The sequence below is a fragment of the Dasypus novemcinctus genome, chromosome 3, assembly GCF_030445035.2.
Source record: "Dasypus novemcinctus isolate mDasNov1 chromosome 3, mDasNov1.1.hap2, whole genome shotgun sequence".
Classification (NCBI taxonomy): domain Eukaryota; kingdom Metazoa; phylum Chordata; class Mammalia; order Cingulata; family Dasypodidae; genus Dasypus; species Dasypus novemcinctus.
The window spans coordinates 149,881,402-149,890,260 of record NC_080675.1 but is presented as its reverse complement, the minus strand read 5'-3'; the positions used below and the strand labels follow the sequence as shown (position 1 = coordinate 149,890,260).

General features: G+C 49.2%; 1 non-coding gene across 1 annotated transcript; it reads left to right on the top strand.

Annotated features, from left to right (window-relative positions):
- The first annotated feature begins 6,819 nt into the window (after positions 1-6,819).
- Positions 6,820-6,926, top strand: LOC111759157 (U6 spliceosomal RNA). The gene has a single exon (XR_002793240.1). It is a non-coding gene; the product is annotated as a U6 spliceosomal RNA (small nuclear RNA).
- Positions 6,927-8,859: the final 1,933 nt, after the last annotated feature.

The following is an 8,859-nucleotide window of genomic DNA, read 5'->3' as shown; positions in this document are numbered from 1 at the left end:
TAGGTGTTCAATCAATAAAATATAAATTAGCATATTACAAAATCCAAAATTTACAAACGGCTCAAACTCCCATTCCCTAGACATCCATTCTTTACCCTAGAGAAGAAACTCTGCTTTTTCTTGTACATCCTTCCAGGATATTCTCTGCATATATTAGCACACACCGGTGTTAATAAAACACAACTGATAGTAAACCTAGATAACCTGTTCTGCACGCTTTTTTGTTTGTTTTGTTTTTTTACTTAAGATATGTTTATCTTGGAGAATTTTTCATATCATATATATTATTTTTTATGGGTATGTCATTATTTATTTAGTCACTTATTCTATTATTGGAATGAATGGAATGTTGCAACAGAAATCCTGGAACATGTTATTGTCATTTGTGTAAGCTTAACTGAAGGATAAATTTTTACAAGTGCAATTGCTGAATCCAAGTGTATGTACATTTAAAGTTTTGACAAATATTGCCAGATTCATTTTTTAAGAGTTTTTTAAGCTAAAATTTACTCTCACCAATAATGAATATGTGTGCGTGCTTTTTAACACCCTAACCAATGCAGAGTATTATCAAACACTTCATCCTTGCCATCTGGTGAAAAACTGTATGTCATTTTAGTTTTTTTTTTTTTTTTAAAGATTTATTTTTATTTATTTAATTCCCCTCCCCTCCCCCGGTTGTCTGTTCTCTGTGTCTTTTTGCTGCGTCTTGTTTCTTTGTCCGCTTCTGTTGTCGTCAGCGGCACAGGAAGTGTGGGTGGCGCCATTCCTCAGCAGGCTGCTCCCTCCTTCGCGCTGGGCGGCTCTCCTTATGGGTGCACTCCTTGCGCGTGGGGCTCCCCTACGCGGGGGACACCCCTGTGTGGCAGGGCACTCCTTGTGCGCATCAGCACTGTGCATGGGCCAGCTCCACACGGGTCAAGGAGGCCCTGGGCTTGAACCGTGGACCTCCCGTGTGGTAGACGGATGCCCTAACCACTGGGCCAAAGTCCGTTTCCCTCATTTTAGTTTTAACATATTTCTCTTATGATAACTGAGGACAAGCATCTCTTTGTCTTTTAAAATTCATTTATAATTTCCTCTTCTGTGAATTGTTCATGTCCTTTGTTCGTTTTTTGTTGGGATTGTTGGTATTTTTTCTTATTGTTTTGTAGAAACTCTTTGCATATGAAGAAAATTAACTTTTTATCTGTGTATCATTCAGGATCCCAGCAGGAACTAGATAGTAGGCTCAAATTCACTGATTTTGGGAAGGGTTAATACAGGGACTATTTACAAAGGTATAGGCAAGAAGTAGGGGAACCATGAAGGTAATGCAGTTGCCTGAGAGGTGCCAGAGGTGGGAGCAATTATGAGAGCCCAGGGAGAGAGCTGCTGGAGAGGACACCCCACCCTTCTGCTGGCAAAGCTCTCCATCCAGAGGCCCAACTAGAGACCAGGGCATAGGGCCCTGAAGATGGGCTTCCGGGACAAGAGCAGGGTGGGCAAGGGTGGACAGTGGGGATCTAGAGAGGCAAAGTGGAAGATATCCAGCATGTCATTTGTCATACATCTTTTGACATTGATATTTTTAAGTGCTGAAATGATTTTTTTTTTAGAAATCATTTATTTTTATGTAGTAAAAGCAATCTTTTCTTTTATAGCTTTTGGACTCATGTCAAGCTTAGAAAGGCTTTTCTACTCTCGGATTATTTAAAAAAAAATCAGTTCCCTGTTTCTTCTAACCTTTTATGGTTTAATTTCCAACATTTAAATCTTTGATCCATTTGGATTTATTTTGATGTTAGGAGGGAGAAAGGGGTCCAATTTTAATTTTTTTAACGTCACTTATTCAATACTCTTTTTTCCACTGATTTAAAATATCACCTTTTAATAAAACCTTTTAATGAATGGATGAATTGGGAGCATTGCTGGGAATAGAAACTCACAGCTGTATCATCCACCACTCAGCATTAGATCCCATTGTAAAGCCCTGCTAACCCCCAGTGTCCTCTGGGTCCCCAAAGTGGAGGTGGTGTGGGGTCCACAGAGGCTGCAGCTCCTGGGGCAATCCCGCCGAGAATACCAGCAGCCTGGTGGGGGGCAGGGGGTGGACATGCATATCAAATACCATTTGTGTATATGTGTAAGACTTGGGATCACCCACTCTATGAGGGCCGTGGGTGCATGCAGATGGACGAGCGTGGGCCTGGAGTGGCTAGGTATATGCAGGTGCATGAGTTGGCCAGGTGTGTTTTCAGGAGGATCGGCACGCCATCCAGGTATGTGCGGCTTGCATGCAAGAGCGTTTGCAGGTGTGCCTGCTCACTCCTGCACCCTCAGGGCTAAGGGAGCTGCTCTGTGCCTGAGTCCTTGCTGCTGCATGAGAATGAAGGAGTCTCTCATCCCCAGATTAGGGGCCCCTCTGAGGTGGGGGTGGACATGGGAGGTGGCTGGCGGGGAAGCAGGCAGGTGGGGGAAGTCTCTGCTCCTCTTGCTTGCTCCTAAGGGCCACATGTGAGGCCCGAGACCCGGACTTGCTGACACTGCCTCTCTGGACACGGGGAACTGAGACCCTGCCCTGTGCTTCTGGGGGACACCCCAGGGAGGCTGAGGCTGGGCGGTTCCTGGAGCCCCGGGCCCCAGGGCTCAGGCAGACTTCAGCGTCCACCCCATCTCTAACAAGGCTGCAGCCTCCACCACACGCCCGAGGCCAGGAGGGCCCAGCCTCAGGGACAGCTGCACCCACTTCCCTCCCAACACAGACGTGTCTTCCAGGGGCAGGGAGGCTGATGCCCAGAATGAATGGGGCCGTCTCTTGTCCAGATGGGCAAGGACAGACACGGTGGAAGAGCAACACCCTCCCCCCGCCTTCCGTCCCCCCACTACTGCCCCCGAGAGTCCCTAGGCTGATGGTTGAGACATTGGCCCCACCTGGTGTGAGTGTGATTGTGCGCGTGTGTGCGTGAGAGAGCGTAAGGGGCGTGGGGGGAGGTGCCTCCGCGTGACCCGAGCCCTGGAGCCCTGCGTGTTGGAAGGATGGGGGGCGGGAGAACCTTCCCTGGCAGTGTGCCCTTTGCTCTCTGGAGGGCCTTCTGGGGCCTTAACCTAACACCTGCCTGCAGAATGCAGGACCTTGGGTGGACCCCCCAGCTGGATCCATCTCCTGTCGTGACTCAGCCTGTTCCTTCGCTTCAGTTGGTCAGTTCTCATCGAGACTGCTCTGGGCCAGACCACACACTGGGGACACAGAGACAAAGGAGAAAAGGGCCCTGGATGTGGGGAGGGAGTCTGCATGTCTGAAAGCCTTCTCTGGAAGAGGAGCTGGTGGGGGAAGCTGGCCCAGGAGGAAGGGACAGGATGCACCGAGGGTGGGAGGCCTGGAGCACACAGAGTCCTCTCCTGGAGCAGCCTGGGGGGTCCTTCCGGCAGCAGCTCTGCAGCAGCTCCTTCTCACGCAATGGACCGGAAGGAGTTGGGGGCCCATTGTTCCCTGGCACGCCAGCAGCACCCTAGCCCTTCCCAGCTTCTGGGTGGAGGGAGTGGTGGAAGGAAGTGGGCTGAGCCCAGGCCCTGGCAAGACCCCAGTGAAAAGGTGCAGGGTCCCCGGAACGCTTTTCATATGTGTGTGCCTGGTGTACACACAGCTGCACATGCCACATGGGTTTGGTCCCACCCTGAGACCACCCTTCCCAGCCTTCCTAGCACTTGATACATATGCTCTCTTTAAGCCCCTCCACCAACCCTGTGGGGTAGGATTATCATTCCCAGTTGCAAGATGGGAAAATCTAGACTCAGAAAGCTTATGTACCTTGCCCAGGGTAATCTACTGAGCAGGGATTTGGACGTAGATTGGTGAGCCAGCCACCACCTTATCTTCTTTGGGATTGGAATCTGCTGTCATTAATTACTGGCCCCGATGGACTAGGGGAGGCAGAGGTGAAGGGGTGGCCTGGGGAAGCATATCAAGTGTCACAATGTGATCCCTCTAGAACCTGAAAAGCACACTGGCTCCCAGAGCGCAGGTGGCTGCAGTGAAGACCAGAGGCTGCCTCCTTTCTTGGAGTTAGGTGGGAGGCATTGGGCAGGCCCCTTGCCCCAGGTGCCCTCGTGGCACTGCCTGAGAGTCCACCATCCCAGCTGCAGGTCTTTGAGTTCAGGCCCCAACTCCAGGGGGATTCTGCACATCTGGTGCTGTATCAGGATAGGGAGGTAAACAGAGTGCAGGGTCCTGGGGCGGGGGGCTGGTTTTAAGGGGAGATCCCTGGGAGGTGGCAGTTTGGCTTAGGATGTGACTGTCTCTGACGGCAGCCCTCTCTCAAGGACAGGAGCCAATGACAGGATAAGGCGGATGGTCAATTCCTGGACTCTTTGAACCACATAAACTTTGGTCTAGGAAAATCTAGCCCCTGCTTGATTTCCCCTACCCAGATAGTGCTCTCACCACCCTTCTTTCTGACAGCCTGCTCCCTTCTCAGATTCCTTTGTTGGTTGGAAAACACTTTCTTGGGAAACAAGCTACCAGGCTGACCTGTGTGCTCAGATGCTGCTGGGGGGACCCCAGTGACCGGGTTCGCTTGCATAGGGACTGAGGGGGAGAGGTCACTTTGAGGGGAAGAGGAGCCAGACAGGACCACTGATCTCAGTGTCACAACCCCCTTCAGGGAAGGCGTGGGCTGGTTTGAGATAAGAACAGCAGTGGTTCTTTGCTGGTTCTTTCTCTGATTTGTCACAAGGCCCAGTGTCTTGGAGTCACAGGATGGTTTGGGCCAGGGGTGGACAATACTCCAGGAGAACCCAACCACTGAATGAACTGTGACCTGTGGCCTGTGCAATTTGGCTCAAAAAGATGACTTGAGTCAATCAAACTCTTTTCTCAAGAACTTGAACTAAGAGCTACAAAGGAAAGATCTGGCTGGGGGTGGATACTTGTGATAAAAGGATTTTAGGATCTGGGCTGGACAAAGTGGAAGACCTAGAGGAAGCACTTACTTTTCCCAGTGAAGCAGAGGTGAAACTCCCAGCTTAGTGATGTTTCCATTTCATCTTTACTAAAGTACCCCTCGCCACTGCACTGCACTTAGACGTTTACAAGGCCTTCAATGGGTTTTGCCCAGATTCCTTTAAGTAAGGCTGGCAGAGCAGGAGCCACTGTTAGTAGCTCAATCTTCAGTTTCCTGGTACTGGAGAAAACCTCTGAGGCAGCTGAAGATGGGGTTGTAAGGCCCAGAGAGTGGAGAGAATTGCCCACAGTCACACACGCCTAGAACCTGAGCTCAGGTCCCTTACCTCTCCAGCCAAGTGCTCTTTCTAACTCCCCACACTATTCATCCATCTCACTGCATTTCAAAGCCACCCTCTTCTATCCTGACAGTCCTCAAAAGGGGATGGGACACTGGCAGGGGAAGAGACTTTGGATATGGTGTGGGGAGTCCCGAGTTTGTGTCCCTCCTCCACCTATTCCAGGCTTGTGCTCCTTTAGCCTCAGATTCCTTATCTCAAAAGCGGGATAATGGTGCCTACTCCGAGGGTTATTACAAGAACCAGGACCTCCCAGGAAAAGGCAGGACAGAACTGTTCTAGTCTGCCTCCAGCCTGCTGTGGGGGCAGGGGGGGGGCAAAGTCTTTGAGTCCACTCCCTTCCACCTCGGCTCTGGCCAGAGGGGAGCCCTAGGTCAACCTGAGTGAGTTAAAAATTGTCCAGGTGTGCGTGAGAAGTTCAGCCTAACTCCTGACTACAGGCAACCAGAAGGGACAGTGATTGTTGGGTGACCATTGGGCCACTTCAGGATTGGCCTGAAACCTTCCAGGAAGCTAGGCTTTGGCTGAATCTTGGATTGATGGAATATGGCAGTGTTTGCTTGTTGGGGTTTTTACATGCACCACCAGGGCACGTTGATGAGCTTCTTACTGTTCTGTGGGCCTGGAGGGTAGGGCCACGTCCCCCTCAGCCTGGAACTTCCAGGCAACACTATGAGTCCTCCCTCAGTCAGGCCCATGTTTCCTGGGACTCCCAGGACTGGGTATGTGTCTTTCCTTAGACTGAGATGTCAATGGCAGGTTTGGTCCCATCAGTTTAGGGTTCCCAGGGAAGGGCTCTGCCTCCCTCCTCAGATTGGGGCCTTCAGGACAAGTACATGTCTGTGGGAGCTCCCAGTACAAGACTGTGTTTTCTCCCTCAGACAGGGGATCTTAGAACAGAGCCATTTCTTCTGGGACTCCTAGGGCTGGGCTGTATCTACCGCCTAAGACTGGGACTCTCAGGACACGGTAATTTTTCCCTCTGGAGGAGGAGGAAGAGGAGATCTTTTGTCCACTTCCCATTCACTTTTTAAATTTATTATTTTCTCTAATGTCATGGGCCTCCAGGATTATTTCCAGAATGTTGGGGTAATTTTGCTACTGGATGAACACTTTGGAAATGACAGTCTTGCTCCTTTTCATCTAATCTCAAAGAATCATAATTTATAAAACAGATAAAGCTGAGCCCGAAGTAGTAATAAAGAAACCAAAACAAACTGAAGAAACTCTTCTGCAAGATGGCCTATACCAGGGAAGCGGATGTGGCTCAACTGATAGAACATCCACCTACCATATGGGAGGTACAGGGTTCGAACTCAGGGCCTCTTGACCTGTGTGCTGAGCTGGCCCACGCACAGCACTGCCACGCGCAAGGAGTGCCATGGGAACAGAAGTGTCCCTGGCATAGGGGAGCCCCACATGCAAGGAGTGTGCTTTGTAAGGAAAACTGCCCCAGTGAAAAAAACGCAGGCTGCCCAGGAGTGGCGTTGCACATATGGAGAGCTGACGCAGCAAGATGACACAACAAAAAGAGACGCAGTGCTCACTTCGGCAGCACATATACTAAAATTGGAACGATACAGAGAAGATTAGCATGGCCCCTGCACAACGATGAGATGCAAATTTGTGAAGCGTTCCATATATTTTTTTTGAATGTAACATTTAAAAGAAAATAAGGAAGAAAAAAAAAATCATCCTTAAAAAAAAAAAAGATTCTCGGTGCTGCCAAGAATGCAAGCAGACACAGAAGAATGCACAGTGAATGGACACAAGAGGGCAGATAATGGGGAGGAGGGGAGAGAAATTTTTAAAAAATCTTAAAAAAAAATGATGGTCAATACCAGAAAGCAGCTCCTGGTAGTCAAGTCTGGGCATTGCAGTCTGGCTCTATTAGTATTAGTCTTTGCAATTACTACTCAGAAGTGGGACAAACTGAGGTCCACAGCTATGCATATGGTGACAACAAAAGGGCTATTTGGAAAGGGATGCTGGCTCCATAAAAGCCCTGTAAACTCACTCCTAGGACTCCAATACCTAGGGATTGAACAACATTTGAACTACCTTCTCATTAAAAATTTTTTTTTTAAGATTTATTGTATGTATTTATTGCGTGCCCGCCCACTGCTGTCCACGCTCGCCATCTACTCTCTGTCCATTTGCTGTATACTCTCTATGTCTGCTCATCTTCTCTTTAGGAGGCACCAGGAAACAAATCCAGGACCGGCCACATGGGAAAGAGGTGCTCGATCACCTGAGCCACCCCAGCTTCCTGCTTTGTTGTGTCTCTCACTGTCTCTCCTCTTTGTGTCTCCTTGTTGCATCATCTTGTTGCACCAGCTAACCACACCTGCCCATCGCACCAGCTCACTGTTTTGCTTGTCTTCTCCAGGAGGCACTGGGAACCAAACCTGGGACTTCCCATGTGGTAGGCGGGAGATCAATCACTTGAGCCACATCCTCTTCCCTTTCTCATTATATTTTAAAATTTGAATTAGTAGTGGCTATTTTTCTTTAGAATATATCTCTACTATAGTAATAAAAGACAATAGGAAAACAGGATTTGCTTTGCAGAAATCTACCCTACTGCCATGTGGCTGGATAAGCCTGTCCTGGAAAGCTGGGGTTCATGATAGAGAAGTGTGAGCAGCCATTCTTTCTGTGTCATTTCTCTTCCATCTCCTTCTCAGACTCTCTCTGAGGATTCTTCCATCATTTTCTGTCCTCCATCCCCTATTCCATGGGTGTGCACTCTAGAGTCATACTGTGGGAAGCTAGACATATGCTGGGGGGCCAGATATAAAGTGACTGTGTTGGAAAGAGCCTAATGCTGGAGGCAGTGGTCAGTTCAGGTGTCTGTGCAGGAGGGCTGGAGGGGGGCATTGCAGAGCCAAAATCTCAGCATCCTCAAGATGCATTCCTCTGTTTCTAGTTTTCAGTGGGGAGCTATGCCATGGGGAGGAGCCTGGCTCACACAGAGGAGATAAACATAATGAAAAGCTCTCATTTTGTAGTGAACAAAAAAACATAACATGGACTCAGAACCTATGGCTCTTAGAGATCAAATCACTCAACCTTCTTCCTCCGTTTCACAGGTGGAGACACCCAGAATCACAGCCCTGTTTCACTGGATTCGACATCCTAGAGTCATAACTAGACCTGGGACTCACGACCGTCAGCCCAGGGCTGTATCTTCCCCCAGCACTGCTAAGTACATCACTTGTGGGGTGAAACTAGGGAGCATCTGAATGGAAACGTGGGCTCCACAAGTACTTCTGGGAGCTTATCCTCCCCAGCTGTGGATGAACAAGTCCAGGCTCTGTGAGAAGCCACATGTTCTGCCTTTTGAGGAAGGGAAATGGCAAATCCCCACACACCCCACCTGGGTTTGGCCCATAGGGCTGGGTCTCTTCCTCCCTGTTTCTTTCAAGTGTTTAAAGACTTGGATATGCAAGAGAGAAGACAGCAGTGAAAGAGATAGCCATTAATGACTATGAGGAGACAGGCTCAGTTCTAGTCTCAGAACTCAAGAAATAAGGGCTTACCGATACATGCTACAACATGGACAAACCTTGAAGACGT